Source organism: Cibotium barometz, chromosome 58 (assembly GCF_041138505.1).
Source record: "Cibotium barometz isolate CiBa-2024 chromosome 58, ASM4113850v1, whole genome shotgun sequence".
Lineage (NCBI taxonomy): Eukaryota > Viridiplantae > Streptophyta > Polypodiopsida > Cyatheales > Cibotiaceae > Cibotium > Cibotium barometz.
In genome coordinates, this window is record NC_141103.1 from 15,351,182 (window position 1) to 15,370,847 (window position 19,666).

Consider the following 19,666-nt stretch of genomic DNA (forward strand, 5'->3'; position numbering starts at 1 on the left):
TGTTGTTGTAATGTGTAGAAAACCCAAAATCAAACAAAAAAAGTTCAAACTGATAGTTTTGGGATGCCTATAGAAACTTTACAACATAGAAATAGCCTCAAAATGCATCTAAAATACGTTTTAAATTTTTTTTTACAAAGTTAACAACACACTATATGGTATACCTTCTCCACCTAAGAGGATAGCTCAATCTGAGATAATCAAAAGAGAAACTCAAGGAGAAGATGACAAGGGGGTGAGAGCCAAGAGAACATGCTCTGATACCAATTGTTAGAGTGGAGACCAATGTAGCAATACACACATAGATGCAACTTGTAAGCAAGGAGAGATAGGTAGAAGCACAAAACTCAAAGTAGATTTATGAGAATGAGTAAAGTACTTGTGAAGAGTATACATGTATACTCAGGGAAAAAACCTCCTAAAGAGGAAAAAAGTTCCCTGATTTATTAGTAGCCTACATCCACACATCACTACCATATAAATGCTACAATATAACATGACACATAACATGAGAGTGAGTGAAGGACTCATTTGACACAAATTATAGACTTGATTGAGAGTAATTATACCGTTTGTGTGGTCAAATTTTACTTTTTTTTAGTGGGTTTTGTATGAATCGTGTTTATTAGCCTATGCCAATAGACAAGGCATAACATTGTGTTATCGATGTAAATTATAACTGATCAAAGGTCAAATATGCCCTTAGCACATGTCCTATTATTCATACTAGTGTTTGCAGCAATACACTAAAATTTGCTATCATTTTGTTTTAAATAATAAGGTAACAAGCGCATGATAATTGTTGTCCATGCAATACTTCTACTTTCATGCTTTTCAGGATGTCTTTGTTTGTATCTATAAACAAAATATACATGGGCTAATCTGATATATCAACAAAGACAACATCTCTACTCACAAAAATCCACTTTGTGTGGCTGGATACCCTTTGCTCTCTTAGATATATCCCACATAAAAATACATTTTATTGCCTTATCATCTAGCTTATTACATTTTGTAAACACAAGTGTATAAGCAAAATAACCAAAAACACACAAATGAGCCACAAAGGCTCTGATTTTATATTCACATGATCACAAAATGTTTTTTGTTAATAACATATGTGAACATGTTATTAACATGTTCACATGTTAACATGTTCTCAAAAAAGCCGGTGGCAAGCGACCTGGTAACCGGGAAAAATCCCGCTGGGCTTTTGCTATACCCGGCGGGCCCGCCGGGATAAATCAAAGCCCGGCGGGTCCCTGCGGGGTCGTCATATAGCCCGGCGGGGTACAGTTTTCTATATATATGGGCCCGGGGGGCCCTTTGGGATTTCATTGCTGACAGCATACACAGGTAATGAAAACTTGTGTGTGTGTGTGTGTGTGTGTATGTGGGTGTGTTCGTGCGGGCAGCCGCCCACTGTCGCAATGCGCGACAGGATGTGGGTGGTCCGCCACACGAGGGATGTGTGTGTGGGTGAGTTCGTGCGGGCAGCCGCCCATTGTCGCAATGCGCGACAGGATTTGGGTGGCCCGCCACAAGACTGGTGTGTGTGTAAGGCCATTCTTCGGAATGGTGCTTACCCTGGGGCACTTAGTCGGTAACGCGGTTAGTCTGTGTCCTATGGTAAGTATGACACGCCGTAGCGGTACTAGTCGGTAACGCGGCAAGCATAGTATCGTTATGGCGATGTCACCTTCCCTTCCCTTTGTCAAATGCATACATATGGTCGGTAACGTGGCAAGTGTATGTTCGTATCCTATTGGTATTCCCATAGAATCGGGCGGCATTTTGTCGTTAACACGGCAAGTTGGTGTCGTCCGCTAGTGCATAAAATGTTTTTTGCATATTGCGGCATTTGATCGTTAACGCGGTCGAAAAAGTGTCGTAAATTTGCTTGCGTATTTCGGCATATGATCGTTAACGCGGTCGAATAAATGTCGTAAATTTGTTTGATTTGACTTGTATTGTTTTTATTGTGTTTGATCCATGCGATACTTAACGCGGCATTAGTATTTCATGGATCAAAGTTTACATCATATTGTCTAAACGTTTTATTTTATAATATCGTGATTCGTAACTCAAAAAATATGAATCTCTCTCTTCTTACCCCCCTCTCTCTCTCATGATACACTTCACAACTCTTTCTCTATCTCTCTCATGATTCACTTCACAACACGATAGATGTGTAGATAATGATTTTTTTTATTTCTCTTAAAATATACATAATTCTTAATAATTTCTTTTTTCTCCCTCTATTTACTTAAAAATTGGCACAATACATTATTTTTCTCTTTAGGAACTCACAAAAACATTAAAAATGTCATTTAATGTTTCTTCTCTCTATCTGTCACAACTCTCTCTTCCTCTCCTCTCTCTCTCTCTCTCATGATACACTTCACAATTCTCTCTCTCTCTCTCTCTCTCGCAATGATACACTTCACAACTCTTTCTCTCTCTCTCTCATGATACACTTCACATCTCTCTCTATCACGATAGGTATGTAGATGAGGAGTGCTTTAGGATTACAAAACATTATTTTTCTCTCTTTAGGAACTCACAAAACTATAAAAAATATCATTTAATTTTTCCTCTCTCTATCTGTCACACCTCTCTCTCTTCCTCCCCCTCTCTCTCTCTCTCTCTCATTTGATAATGTATACACTTCGTAAGTAATAATGCGCTTGTTGCAGTTGGCTCACGTTCGATAATGTATTGCATGATGTTGAGTTCAGTAATGTTGTTTGATATATTCTGTTTTTGTTTGATCATTGATAAGTAATGATACACTTATTGCTGTTTTCTCACGTTTGATGATGTATTGGATGATGTTGAGTTCATTAAAATTATTTGATATTCCGTTTTTGTATGAACATTGACGATATTGATATACTTGTTGCTGTTTTCTCACGTCTGCTTGATGTTTATTTCAGTAATGTTGTTTGATATATTCTGTTTTTGTTTGATCATTGATAAGTAATGATACACTTATTGCTGTTTTCTCACGTTTGATGATGTATTGGATGATGTTGAGTTCATTATAATTATTTGATATTCCGTTTTTGTATGAACATTGACGATATTGATATACTTGTTGCTGTTTTCTCACGTCTGCTTGATGTTTATTTCAGTAATGTTTGATATTCTGTTTTTTTGTGTTTAGTGTTATTTTCTAGATTTACGAAGACGAGCAACATGCTTTCTCCCGAAGAGCGCAAAATTGTTCTACGAGTAATTCGCGTTGAAGCGGTCATCACAGTATCACAATGTACTGATGATGTCGTCAAAAAGATCAATGAGTCTGAGATACTCATGCGAGATCTCATAGACCAAATATGGGAAAATGCACAACGTCGGCTTCGCTGAGCTGCTAGACAGACAGAAGATAGCAGATTTCAACCATCAGCACATAACACGAACCGTTTTGGGGAGCATGCGTGTAGCATGCAGTGATCTTAGAGATGCTGCCCCGCTTGAAGCCAATATGCAACGTCTACAGTTATGGGACGTTGTATGGAGCGAGCAAAGAGCCAAGAGCAAGCGCATGAAGGCGTTGGATGCAGAGTCCCTCCCCAAAAGAGTGCGTATTGCCCAGGACGTCGCTGCAACGTCCAGTCAGGCAGATGCAAGTGGTACAAGTGTCATTAATCGTACCATCTACAATTCTATGTGCACACATCTTATTGGCATCCCGCACAAAGCACTTCACGAAGGACGAACAATAGGCTCCGGCGTGTTTGGAACAGTAAAAGAGTATGCAATTAAAGGTATATCATTTTTACCGGAGCACATCACTTTTTGCGGAAAGCACTACAAAGGAGAAGGCAGCGCGAAGTTCGAGAGCTTCCAGGCAGAGCAGGGTATGCAAGTGCTACATCCATCGATTGTCCGATGCATTGCCTTTACAAAAGAGGCTCCTTGGATCACAATTTTCCCGTACTATAATGGCGGCGCTCTTGGTGATACTCTTCTGAAGGTTCCCTTCAGATTCAGTGAGTTCACCAGAGCCATTTTTCGTTTGGATGGAGGATGGAGACAACCCCCACCTGATAATATCCCTTTAAGTCATCTAGAACTTTCAAAAATAAAAGAGGTAGTAATAAACATGCCACATATTATGCATGCCCTAGTGGAAGGTCTAGCGGCAGCACATATGGCAGGTATTGTACATACCGACCTACATCCTTTCAATGTAGCGTTGGATTATACAAAAGAGCTAAAGCCACACATAGGTATTATCGATTGGGGGTTGCTGCTGAGAGCGCCCAAAAAACGGGTGTCTCTCAATTTTGTTTTTGAAGCAGACAAGAACCCCGAGAAGGTGGCACAGCCAGTCTCCCACGCAGACAGAGAGCGAAATAAACGGCCGTGGATAGCCCCAGAGCTTTATGATCCATTTTTGGCAGATGCATACACTCCTGCATCTGATGTTTTTGCCTTGGGATATTTATTACAAACTTTATATGACTTTTGGCAGAAAGTGCAAGAGTTGTGGATGGATAATAGTTCCCATGACAAAGTTACCATGGATACTATTATTCATAGAGTCAAAAATTGGATGTTTCTGCCTAATCGCGATGAGCGAAAATCAATTTTGCAAGTAGTTGAATTTTTTAGATCACTAAAGACTGACCCTACGAGGGCACAACGTCCTCTTGTAGAGCTATCGGTGGCATTCACCCCAACTTTGTAATGATACAGTATCAAGAGATTAAGTTTCAGGAATGGCATTTTGTTTCTCTCTTCAAAATTTGATGTGTCCAATGTTTCAAAATTTTGTTTCTCTCTTCATTGAGTCTTTGCAACATCTCTCTCCTCTTGTGGTGTTTAAGTTTATGTTTTCTCTTCAAAATTTGATGTGCGAGCATTGTTTGAAGTGTTTTTGGAGTCAAGTGGATATTTCTCATCGAGTCTTTGCAATACATATCTCCTCTCGTGGTGTTTGACTTCAAGATTTTGAGAGTAATGGTCAATTTATCTTACGTTGATCTTTACAGTTCATTAAAATCCTAAAGTCATTTACGTTCATGCAGATATGGAGCAGGCGCAAGCGAACGAGCATCAGGAGTTAGCCAAGATGGCATACGAGCGAATGAAGGTCCTTGCACATGGCCTGACAGCCCGCGAAGCTACAAGAACAGCATGCAGGTTATCGAAATGGACAAATCCAACTTATGCCCAATGGAAAGACATAAAAAAACGCGTAACCACCACAGAGATGATAAAGGAAATATGGCCATGTCCAGATGGCGAGATTAAGAAGGGAAGATGGAAGATTTCTCGTTGCACTCACAATGATATCAAAACTAATGCCGAGCGCATTTTCTTGGAGGTGTACGGTCGTCCTCTCCATAACGCCGACGCTCCACTCTATTTTGCTAAAATGCTATATGCTCACTTTATCCTAGAAACTCCAGTGGACTTCGCCTCCAGAGAGGCCACTGTCAACACCCACGACATACGTGAAGAGACAGTGACATTCACAAGAGAAGAACTTGCTCTCATGGTGGAGGGCGCTGGACTGGAGTTAAACCAGGTCAAAGAAAGCTTAGGGGCACAGCTAGCAGAGAAGGAGAAAGAAGCTGACCGATTAACTCAAGCGTCAACTCCTCCCCCGACCAATAGAGGGATTCAAGAGCAGCTAACAAAGATCAGCCAAGATGTGCAGAGCATGTCCTCACGTATTGCTCCTGTGTGCCAAGGAAACCACATCTCTCATTTTTTGATACATCCTGATCTTGTGGGAGTTTCTGCTGAGGCTACAAGTTCCTCCACCCCCCAATGTCCTGTATATTACAAAGTATTCGATGGGCGGAGCGGCCAGTATATACTACCATGTGGACACTATTACCACTTAATATGTTTAGTGAGACAAATGCAAAATACTTCCACATGTGCATTGTGCAATGTCCCAATAAATCAAGGTATTTATACAGTGTTCGGCATGGCTAGCGAATATAAACCACCAGGACCTTTAGATGCAACTCCTAGTGCAATTCGCAATTTATTTCAAGATGAGAGCTAAGAAAAACAAATTCTACTTTTGTATTGATAATTTCTCCAAATATGATCATTTGTACAAGTACTTTTTATTAAATTAATGAAGTGACTTCTTCCTCTATGTCAGTATCTTGCTCCAAAATTCTTTCACCGTTTACTCTCTCGTCTACTAAATTAAGCTCATCTAAGTCAATGTCTAAATTGTCTTCTATCTCAAGGGTGGTACACAACGTACGTCCAACATCAAAGTTCTCGTCTACTACATCTTCACAATTGTACATCCATCTGGGCATATCTTCTTCATACTCTTCGCTTTTGATGTCTCGCAAGATCTTTTCATTGCAGTACATGTAAACAAGTTTATCTGCTCGATCTGCAAGAAGTCGATTGCGAATAGTACTATGAATATATTTATACATGCTCCAGTTTCTTTCTGAGCAGCCTGAGTTTGAAGAGCACTCACTTAGAACCTTCATCGCAAGGTTGCGCAATAAAGCATAATGCTCACCACCATTCATCATCCACCACTTCCATGCAGGTTGCTCTTTAGCCATTTGTTGAACAAGGGAGTTGGAAAATAAACCCTCTTTCAACCGAAATGAGGTCATCTCCTTTATGCACTGTACACGATCATCATCATTATTATAGAAAGTGTTTACCACTTTATAAAAATCTTGCACCACCTCAACGTTGGACATCAAATCCATATTCCAATATTCAGGATCTAACATGTAAGCAGCACTGTGCAGTGGTGAATGCGCTCCAATCCATCTAGCATGAAAGTACTTCAACAGAACTTTTCTTTGTCTACTGGAGAATGGTACACGCCATTGCTTTTCCACCACTGAATGCTCTAATTTCTCAGGACACTCCAAACTCCGCTGGACAGTCCACCATTGCATCCATGCTTTTCCGAGATTAGGCGCTCTTTGATCAAGACTTCGTACAGCATACATAACAGGCATCATTACATGGTATGCATCCATCACACTGTTCCACCAACTTCTTCTCGTAAGTGCTCCCTTCAAGACTTTGATTTTCTCTTTCACTTTTTCAAGCTGAGTGTTCTCCCAGTCATGAAATGCCATGCATGTAAATGTTTCACAAACTGCATCTTTATTTCTAAGAAGAGACTCAAAAGTGTAAAAGTGAGTGCAAAACCTAGTCTCCGCTGGAAGCTTTAACATAACTGACATGCGAGGTCGAAACATATCTAAAACTCTCTGTCTCTTGAGCATGAATTTCACAAGCTGGCGACGAGCAGTGTCGACGATTGAGGCAAACCATTTGGTATCATCAGATTTATACCAATCTTTTAATACAAGATTCAAACTATGAGTATTACAGCCTACCGGAAAAATATGTGGATATTGTCGCTGTAGGATTCTGGATGCATTTTTACAATTTTTTGCATTGTCCATGACGACTTGGACTACATTTTTGGCACCCACTTCCTCTATCACAGAGCTAATGACTTGAGCAATGTAAGCCCCAGTTTTGATTGAACCAGCTGAATCCACGGCACGGATGAAAGTCTCACCTCTAGGTGAAATAACCATTACATTAATTAATGGTTTTCTTTGCACATTAGACCATCCATCACTTACTATACTACATCCAAAAAGTTGCTAAGAATTATTCTTTGTACACGTTCTTTTACCTGCGCATAACATTTCTCTAATAGATCATTTCGCATAGCATGGTACGTAGGCGGTGAAAACCCTGGTCCAAACTCACCAATTTTCTTCCATGCTCTCTTCCAATGCTCACTGTCCACCATCATCATAGCACTCCCAGAAAAGTAAATCGCTTCAGCAAGGACGAGTTGTGCATCATCGAGTCGACCTTGACGTAGGCTTTCTTGCAATGAAGTTTGACGCATGGGTATATTTCCTACGTCAAAGTTTCGCTTGCAAGAAGATGCACTGGGTAGATTACTTTCTGGTTGCACATTGCCGTTCGGGGTACAAGTAGGCGATGTAGCGGGAGTTTGATGATTAGAACAACAGTGTTCTTGCTGCCTTGATACATTAACGGTAGGAGTGTCATGTTTTCTTGAATCTTTCTTTTGAATTTCTTCTCTTATGCGTTTGGCCACTATAGGTGCAGAGGGGTGGGTACATGACTTTTTCTTCGGTCCGCCTAAAAAGTGTTCTCTTAGTCGAGGCGCCCCACCTGATTTTACTGCATGGCATAGCTTACACTCCCAATCTATGAATCGATCACCAACGTTAATTACATATTGCCACTCTATCCCAGGTGCCTTTTTTTTTCTACTATTTGAAATTTGGACTCTATTGGAGGTATCACTGGATCCAACATTGTCCTCCATCTCAACAAATAACCTATTCAACCAAGCATATAACAATGAATACACAAATGAAAAAACAACAAATCACTCACGTATGACAAAACATACATCTGCAGACAAAGTACTTCGAAACTATCTTGACAAATACAAAAGATCATCACATAACATAAAACTACTTCAAACTATCTTGCAAGGTCTTACTACAAAACTACTTCGAGACTATCATGCACATTGCACCCCCAATGAAGGATGCCTTTTGTACCCAATTAAGGATACTTTATACAATCAAAGATCTATGCTTGCCCAATACTCTAGTATAGGACAATAGACCTTCTCTAACATTCACAAAAAAAATCAAAGATCTATGCTTGCCCAATACTCTAGTATAGGACAATAGACCCTTGTCTACTCTAAACTATATCAAGTATCAAGAACCAATACAAGCCCCTAAGCAGGACTCTTGGCTCCATCAAACCATTCATAAAGCAGAATGAGGTAGGTAGATTACGTACGTGGCTCAAATGCAAAGCTGAATGACTCCAAATTTGTCCCTAAATCTCCGCAAGTATTAGCTACGAACCACACCCTGCCCCCAGTTCAAAGAACTAAGGACGAGTGGCCCAATAGCCTTAGGAGTGCCTACAAGGAAAGACAACAGCCCCTAAAATAAGGACGTTCTTCCCAAGAGAACACTTCTAGCAACTCGAGAGCTCTACAAGTACTTTGAGGAGAGATATCACGCCCCCAAAACAAGGACTATCTTCCCAAAAGTTGTACGATGGGTGTCGGGCAGTGTTTATATACAGAATAATACCCCGCCGGTGTTTCCTATTTTTCCCGGCGGGCCCGCCGGGCTTTTGTCTTTCCCGGCGGGCCCGCCGGGAAAACCCTGTATCCCGATGGGCCCGCCGGGAAAGATAGAAGCCCGGAGGTGTTACTGGACTAGTGGATTCCGGCAGGTCATTTCTCAGGTCATGTGAATATACAATGTGATCACAAGTTTTAATATGTTAACACTAGGTTTTGTTAACGTGATCACGAAATTGTGAAGACGTTAATGAAATCCCTGCACAAAGGGCTTGTTGCCATTCCAAGCTTTATAAGGGCAAGGCCTTGGAGGGGCATCTGTTTAGCCCATTATAAAAGTGGCACACAAAACTACCTCTAACCAAAAAACATTAGGCAAATCCTAGCCTTTAACCATGCAATGTGTCATCTCCATGAGAGATCTGCTCGTCCTCTCAGCCACATCATTTTGTTGAGGTGTATAAGGTACTGGCACTACAACAAAAAGAGGGGTTAGTGATGGTTATAGTGTAGCTTTTATAAAAGGATATGGAAAAGTGTTGAGGCGTAAGCATCACTATAAGCACCGCTATAAGCAAAGCTATTTTTTTGACACTATAACCGCCACTATATCCCACATTATAACCACTGCTATATCCCATGTTATAACTACCACTATATCCCACACTATAAATGCCACTATATCCCATGCTATTTTTACTACTCAAAAAACATTAGCGTCGCTATATTCGCTGCTCTACAATGCTAATAAAAAACATTAGCGTCTCTATTTCCACCACTTAGTGACACTCAATAGTTCTAATTTGTACAAATAGACATATTGAGGAGAACGGCCCACCATATTTCCCTACGTTAAACACACATTAAAAAAGAACAATTTATATAAGATTTAATTTTTTGGGAAACTAAAGTTTTGAATACAAAATGCTAAGAGTTCAAATACTTATAAGCTGAGAGAGGAAAGATGGCCTTCCACCCGATCCAAGATGAGAAGCCCCTCTTTTATGCATGTGTACTCGAGATGCTTCTCTTTGTGGTTGCTTGAATAGATCAAGATTTTCTTGGTACGTCTTTCTGGCCTTCTTCCAATCCTTTTCTAATTCTCCTGGTGGCCTGATGCCACCACGCTTGATGGCCTTGGCAATCAATGATTTCCTGTGACTCACAAGACCTTGAATACGATCCAACATCTTAAGGTCATTAAATTATAAGTCGGAGTGGGGCACAGGAAACTATGTCTTCAATACACTTAAAATGGTATTGCTTCTTTGTATTGTCTCGATTTCTCTAGTTTCTAAACTAAAGATTTACAAGGTGATTCATGCATGCTATGACATGCTTTCCCTTGCTATCCTCAATGATCGACCCATCTGCCCTCCTAACATGGTAAGGAAGCATCGCTGGGTTGTAGGCATTTGGATCCACCACCTATTGTGCCAACACATCCTCTAATGGGAAATTGGAAGAAGATTTATTATACTTCTCCCAAAATAACCCTCACATCCACCCCCACCAAAACAACGACTCCACTAGAAAGACGAGAAGAGGCAAACCTCCTATCTGACGAGGTTGTGGTACAAGGTCATGGACTAGGTGCCACAAAAGAGAGTGAAGTGGCCTGGTCGCTCACAACCTCCTTGTGAAGGCCCAACACCTTGAAAAGGACTAGATCCTCTAATGGTAGTGGACATGGGTATAGGAGTGCATAACCCAAGAGTAGAACCACCCATTGGAGTACCCCCCATCGGTGTAGGGTTAAATGTGGAATGAAGTGAGGGTTGTTAATCCATTCCTATGGTTAATAAGAACTACCACCATTGTCTTACATCAAGGAGTCAAGTTAGATACACCAAAGGGTCATGCATTCAAGATATGAAGCAATGGTTTCCAAATCTACAATTTGAATGGGCTCCCGTAATTGTGTCACGGAGTATTTATGGTGATTCCCACTTTACGAGCATGTTGTAGCATGTAGGATGAAGTCCCAAGTGATGTACTTCATGGATATATTATGAGAGTAGTCATTGTAATAGCATTAGGCATCGTATGAGCCTAAAGTGCATGGTCGGCCATAGTTTAAGTGAGTGTGAATACTTACGGGCATGTATATAAGTGAATTTTTCTCATAACACAACATACTCTCCCATTGTGCAATAGGGTCTTGCTCTTGCTAATCCTCTTGATAAACTCTCCCTATTGCATGCTAGTGAGTGTGCATGAGTGAAGTGAGCTGAGAGGAGGGACGAGTATACATAGTGCAATGTGGTAGTGTGAAAACGCTCTTCGCGAGCGAGATGCAGTGGAATTTATTCTCTTGTAGTTATAGAGCTTGGAGACCTTAAGGGTTACGAGCTCAGCCATTAGAAAGATCCTCACAATAGTTGCAGCCCTTGTTAGGGTGAGCCATAACAAGGGTGGAGCAAAAATGTTCCACATTCTCTCTACCATACCGATGTGACAAACTAGCAGGTCAATGATGAGAGATGCTCCATGTACGGATCATCAACAAATGGACACTGAACGATGGCCCATGGGCTTCTCAAGTCTGGATCATCTCCCCACATGTCTACATTATAAGAACGAGGCTTAAAAAGTAGATCTATTATGTGTCTACCTTATGAATGCTCAAACTTAAATAACACAAGAACACATTAGAACTCTTAAACTACTCATGTGATATTAGAATTTTATTGAGACCTTCTAGAATACTACTTAGACAATTAGGGTGGACAGTGCCCCTTTCGGATGATAGGTTTTGAGGACTTTCCACGCTCCCCACTATTAAAATGGGGAGTAGTAGTACTAGTTTAAGGCTTGCTAGACATTGGACACTCCTCTCAAGAGAACACATACATGCACATTGGACACTCCTCTCAAGAGAACACATACATGCACATTTGGATACCCTCACACCTCATTCAAGTTGGGTGTGAAAGGACCCATTTAGTTAATGTGGAACAAACGTACATACATATGTATGTACGTTAAGACACTTCTCTCAAGAGAATACATGCACATTTGGATACCCTTACACCTCATTCAAGTTGGGGGTGTGAAAGGACCCATTTATATAATGTGGAACAAACGTACATTCATACGTATTGTTGTATGTATGTATATATATATATATATATATATGTATATGTATATACATACAATAATACAAAGTATTCAAAAATGGGAATTGGGAAATTCCCAAATTCACTAATATGGTGTTTATATATATATATATATATATATGTATATATATGTATATACATATACACACACACACATATACATATATATATATATATGTGTGTGTGTGTGTGCGTGTACATATATATATATATATATGTGTGTGCGCGTGTATATATATATATATATATATGTACATATATATATGTATGTATATGTGTGTGTGTGTGTGTGTATATGTATATACATATATATATATATATGTATGTATATATATAGACACACACACACACATATATATATATGTATACATATGTATATATATATATGTATATATATATATATATATGTAAATATTATTTTGATATAACTATGGGGAAGCAGATAGACTAGTAAACTAGAGAAATTTGTATACAAGGGAAAATGGGAGACTAGGCAATGGAGTCTAGTAAACTTGGAAGGGTAAACTAAGAATTACTAAATTAAGGATATTAAATTAAAAAACATCACTAAACTAGGGATGGTAAAGGAGGGAGATACATGCCTCTATGCATGTTTTTAAGATTCAAATATATTTTAGTGGAAAAGGATAGTAGCAATGACTACTTGGGATAGCAGAAAGTTTCACATAATTCTAGGTACGTTCTAGAAGAGAGGACCTACAAAACAAAACCCCTCTTTTTGGAAGATAAAAATAGAGGAAAGAGAGGATAAAAAGATATGAAAGAGAGGAAAGATAGGAAAGCACGTACCTCTTTTTGGTGATGTTACATACATACATACATACATACATACATACATATATATATATGTAAATATGTATATACATATAAATATATATATGATATATATATTAGTATATGTACACACACACACACACACACACACACACACACACACACACACACACATACACACATACATAGATACATACATAGATACATACATACATACATACATACATACATACATACATACATACATAGAGAGAGAGAGAGAGAGAGAGAGAGAGAGAGGAGCATATCTGTTGATGTGTGTGAAGGATGATATAGATGAAGTTGAGGCTGGGAGTGTGAGGGGTGCATGGCAAGGGAGTGACTATGGTCGGAAGAGATGCTCAACCTTAGGTCTAATTCACCACTGCCCATGGAAAATGGGATCTACACTCACCGACGATCCTGTCACTCTTGGTAATTTTTTGGGCCGTTGGATCCTAGTAAACTAGAGAAGGTAAACTAGGGGTGGTAAAGTAGGATTACCAACGAGAAGTAAATTAGGTTTATTGATATGACTATGGGGAAGCAGATAGACTAGCGAACTAGAGAAATTTGTATACAAGGAAAATTGGGAGACTAGGCAATGGAGTCTAGTAAACTTGGAAGGGTAAACTAAGAATTACTAAATTAAGGATACTAAATTAAAAAACATCACTAAACTAGGGATGGTAAAGGAGGGAGATACATGTCTCTATGCATGTTTTTAAGATTCAAATGCATTTTAGTGGAAAAGGCTAGTAGCAATGACTACTTGGGATAGCAGAAAGTTTCACATAATTCTAGGTACGTTCTAGAAGAGAGGACCTACAAAACAGAACCCCTCTTTTTGGAAGATAAAAATAGAGGAAAGAGAGGATAAAAAGATATGAAAGAGAGGAAAGATAGGAAAGCACGTACCTCTTTTTGGTGATGTTGAAAGAGAAGATTAGAAGACCTACAAAACCAACAGAACGGTGAGGAAAGGATTAGTAATGCATACATACAAAAGCCCTAAGAACCGAATGCATACATACAAAATCAAAAAGAGAGGAAAGAGAGAAAGCATTTACCTATTTTAAGTGAAGTTGAAAGAGAGGATTAGAAGACCTACAAAACAAAACAAAAAGTTGAGAAAAGAATTAGTAATACAAAACCCTAAAAGTGTGAATAGAATGGATACACAAGGAGGTTTAAGCCTTATGCATAAGGAGGTTTAAGTATAAGCCTCTTATGCATAAGCCTCTTAGGCTTATGCATAAGAAAGAGAGAGAGAGAGAGAGAGAGAGAGAGAGAGAGAGAGAGAGAGGGATAGAGAAGAGAATACCATTTAAAAATTTTAAGCATAAGAAGCTTATACATGAGAGAGAGAGAGAGAGAGAGAGAGGGAGAGAGAGAGGGAGAGGGAGAGAAAGAGAGAGAGAGGGAGAGAGAGAGGGAGAGGGAGAGAAAGAGAGAGTGAGAGGAGAGAGAGAGAGAGAGAGAGAGAGAGAAAGAGAGAGTGAGGAGAATACCAATCAAAAACCCTAATTCTAAACATACCATTCAAAAATCATGAATATATGAAGAGGTGGGAGAGACAAGTGGGATAGAGCTTACCTTGTGAGGAATCGTCCTTGTGGGAGGAAACTTTCAATTACGTTGTAAGGAATCCTCCTTGGGAGGAGACTTTCAATTACCTTGTAAGGAATCCTCCTTGGGAGGAGACTTTTGATGAGGAGAGGACAAAGGGTGGGGAGGAGACTTTGTGAGGAGAGGACAAAGGGGGTGAGGTGCAGCCATCATGAGGAAGAGAGGGTTGCAACAACTTAGGGTTATGTATAGCAAAGGGAGCAGAGGGGAAGCAAAAATAGTTGCGTCCTTGACATAGGATTATTCAAATTTTTATTATAATAGACCGCGACTATTTACGTGGCTATATGCGCATGCAAATAGTCATGCAAATAGCTGCGTAAATAGCCACATAAATAGCCGCACATATAGCCGTGTAAACCCTGCCAGATCGTAAATTCGCCCATGGCCCCTCTCTCACTTCCATCTCTCTCTAGTTTGCGTGGCTATGTTGCGCGGTTATGTTCTCATTCTCTTGTAGTGATGCATAAGCCTATTGCATAACCCTAAACCCTAAGCCTAGTGCATAAGGGCTTATCCCTAAGCCTATTGCATAAGGGCTTATGCATAAGCCTATAAGCATAAAGGCTATACATAAGGGCTTATGCATAAGCCTATTGCATAAGCCTAAACCCTAAGCCTAATGCATAAGGGCTTATCCATAAGCCTATGCATAAGGCTTATGGATAAGCCTATTGCATAAGGGCTTATGCATAAGCCTACATGCATAAAGGCTATGCATAAGGGCTTATGCATAAGCTTGCCAAGAAGCCTATGCAAGATCTATGCTGCATAATCTTCATGTAAGCTTGCAACAAGCCCATGCATAGACCTTGCAAGAAGCCTATGCAAGCTCTATGCATAAGCTTCATGCAAGCTTGTAAGAAGCCTATGCATAGAGCTTGCAAGAAGCCTCTGCAAGCTCTATGCATGAGCTTCTTGCATAAACTCTATAAAATGAAGGAAGTCTATGCATAGACCCTAAACCCTAAGCCTAATGCATAAGGGATTATCCATAAGCCTATGCATAAGGGCTTATGCAAAAGGTTATGGCATAAGGGCTTATGCATAAGCTTGTAAGAAGTCTATCCACCAAGATTTGTGCATAAGCTTGCAAGAAGCCTATGCAAGCTCTATGCATAAGCTTCAAGTAAGCTTGCAAAAAGCCTATGCAAGCTCTATGCATGAGCTTCTTGCATAAACTCTATACAAGGAAATAATCCTATACAACATGCTTTTTCTGCCCACCTCCCCATCTTGGACCCTCTTGTATACAAGTTTTTTTTTTTTTAATAACAAAAGTAGCAAGGGTTTATGGTCCATACCTAGATGTGAAGAGATTGTGTAAAGATAGGCAAACCTTTAAATACACACAACACAAGCAAAGCAACAAGAAAATCATACCATTAATAGGTAGGCAAACCTTTAAATACACACAACACAAGCAAAGCAACAAGAAAATCATACCATTAATAGATCTTGGGAAGGCAAAGGAAACAAGAATCTCTTTGCATAAACTTGAAGCTCTATGGATAAGCTTTAATCTCTTTGCCTAAGCTCAAGCCTTATGCATAAGCCTTAAGCATAGCCTTAAGCTAGATGCATGCATGCTTAAACCTAAGAGAATCCTAAACCCCAGCACACAAGGGTGCAATTATCAAAAGCAAAGCCAATAAACAAACAAAACCAAGGAAAGATGAAGGGCTACCTAGAATCTCAGCAAACTAGAAGCTATAAAACAAACATACAATTAGAAGCTGCATATTGGAGACACACTCATAAAAAAAACTAAAACAAGAAGAGGACACAATTAGAAGGTGTATATTAGAGACACGCATGTAAAAAAAATTGAAACAAGAAAGGGATGGGGTAAGGGAGAGAAGAGAACCTCTAATTTTTTGAAGAGAGTAAGCAAAAACCTGTTTTCGAAAACACTAATAGTGAGGCGTTGTGGTTCTGTTAAAAATCCCCATCGTCAAAATAGCCGTCGAAATAGGTGTCAAAATAACCATCGATATAATTGTCGATATAACCGTTGATATACGCGTCGAAAAAGCATCAAAATACGCATCTATAGATTTTATTTTTGACACTTATTTTGATGGTTATTTTGACGCCTATTTCGACGATCGCTTAAGTTCATTTTTTAATTCCTTTTCACATTCAAATTTTGAGTTTTTTGGTGGCCCGACACCTTTCCATAAAAAACAAGAATATGTCGACAAGGCCATGCATGAAATATAAAAGAAGCTCCACCTCCCCCTCATTTGGATCCAAATTCACATGCGTATTCAACATACATGGAGCCCGTGAGTGCTATGAACCTTTCAAATTTTATCAATTTAGAGGAGAAAATGCTGTGCCCATGTAGTTGTTGTTGCAAGTACCAAGTTGCTTGACATCGAAGAATTTGCAATGAGCATTCCAAAAAATGGGATATATTTCCAGTAGAGCACTTGTAACATCTACTTTTTACTGACCTCAACATTCGCCTAGACAACAATGAACTGGTGGATATCCAACTTAAGCGGAGAAAAAGAGCAAGGGCAGAGGCAACCTCAATGGGATAGGAACACCAGCAAGCTTTTATGGACTTGGATCAAGTTCTAGAACATGACATGGCCAACATGATAGATGCCCTACATGACACAAGCCACGAAGTAGACCATCATGACGTAGAAGACATCAGACGACATGTGGAGCGTGCTTCTCTGACAAGAGATGAAAGAACTATGTAGGCTTACCCGTCTACCACTTTACTATGACACACGTGTTTCAATTCTTCGCACTTGCCTCTCCATATTGAACTTGCAATCAGTATATGGGTGGTCTGATACGAGCGTTTGAAAACTTATGGGGTATATGTCCCTTCCCCTCTCTATGTTTCACATGCTTGCATCTTTAATGACTTGGCATCGAAACACCATATCCATAGATGACGTTATGCGTGTACCCATCGATTCTCTAGCATGGAGGCATATCGAAGAGAAATGGGTGGACTTTGGGGAAGAGCCTCATCATATTCGTCTCTTGGAATAGCAATGGATGGAGTCAATCCATTTGGCTTATGAAGTTCATCATGGAGTACATGGCCTGTTTGCCTAGTGAATTATAACTTGCCACCATGGTTAGTAATAAAGAAGGGGAACCTTTTACTTTCCTTGATAGTTCTAGGAAAGTACAAGGTTAAGAACATGGACGTCTACTTGGCTCCATTAGTTGACGAGCTACGCACGTTATGGGATGGTATCTAAGTTCATGATGCGTTTAAGCAGTTTGGAGAAAGGGTTGCAACAATGCGAGGAATTCTTAAGTGGACCATGCATGATTGAGAGGCCTCCTCGTGTGCTAAAGCCAAGTGATTGGAGAAAGGGTTGCAACAATGCGAGGAATACTTAAGTGGACCATGCATGATTGAGAGGCCTCCTCGTGTGCTAAAGCCAAGTGATTGGAGGAGGGCATGGGAAGTGGATCCAAGTTGTTCACTCCCCAGAATGAAGCGGGTATCCATCTTCCATCTACTTCCATACTGGAGTGACCTTTTAGTCAATCGTCTTCTTGACCCTATGCACATTTTCAAGAACATAACCGATATGCTTTGGAAAACCATCATAGGTGCTAAAGCGAGCAAGACACAAAGGGATTATCTACAAGAGGTGGTGCAACACTTATGGGCCACGGAGCAGACCTGATGGGAATGTGATTCTCCCTAGAGCACCTTGGGTATTAACCAAAGAAGAGCAGCGGCGTGTAAAGAAGTGCATCAGTGCGTTTTGTACTCCCACTAGTTTGTATGTATTGCTTAAAAGGGAGCATTCCTAAAGGATGAAGAGCTTAGTGGCTTGAAATCTCATGAACTAACACAAAATCTTACAATTTGTGCTGCTAATAGCCATTAAGGATTGCCTCAGCAAAGACATAAGAGCGACAATATACAAGATTAGTGTAGTGGTATGGTGGATATCAAAGAAGGAGATTAGAAGAAATACGTTGGAAGCAACTTGTCTAAACTCCATTGAAACAGTTACAAATGGCGGAGAAATTCTTTCCCCAATAGGTTTCCTGACCATTCAATTGTACCTACTTGTTCATGTGGTTGATGAGGTTGCTATAGCAGGTGTTGTTCATAGTTGATGGATGTTTTTCCTCGAGAGATTTATGAAGACATTGAAAGGTTTTGTTCGTCAAAAAGCCCGCCCTAAGCTAGTATGGCAATGGAATGGCTTATTCAAGAATCTCTTATATACATAACATAATTCCTTAGTATGTTAGACCCAAATATTCCACGATTGTGGACACAAGAAGAGGATGATCGGCTTGTTGGGGAAGAGCCTCAAGGACAAGGGCTTCAGAAAACAATGGATATGGAATTTCAATAGAAGATTGATAAATTTTGCATCCTCAACTCAAGTGCTATGGAGAAATGGATCGAGAGGTATAACCTAACAAAGAGGGAAAGTGACTGAGATCGTTTGAATTTTAGAAAGAGTCGAACAACTAGAGCATTGCCATACCTAGATTTACTTGCTAAACTTCTAGAATTTCCTTCTAGTAGATGGCTTCAACAAACCATACAATAAGCAAAACAGAGTGGCGAGGTTATAAGCGACGACGAGGAGGAGCTTGTATATGGTTGTGATTACCGTGTAAGTGAGTTTTTATATGTACACAAGAAACCGTAAGACATAGTCTTGTATAAGTTTTTATTCTTGATACAATTTCATGATCTTCTTTTGCTTACAGTATCGCAAATTTGGTGCACTTTGGTCACCGGTCGTCACTTTTGAGTGGAGCGAATAGATAAGAAGAGAACAACATTTGCTCTTGCAGTGTTAAATGCAAGAAAGTCATTTAAGTGCGAGTGATCGAAGTAGTGAAGTTGGCATGCTTGATTACTGTGGAATGATACAAGACATTATCAAGGTTGGGTTTAGAAAAATTTCTATGTTCATTTTTTATGTGAAGTGGTTCAAGGTAGTAACTTAAGGACCACAAGCAACCATGC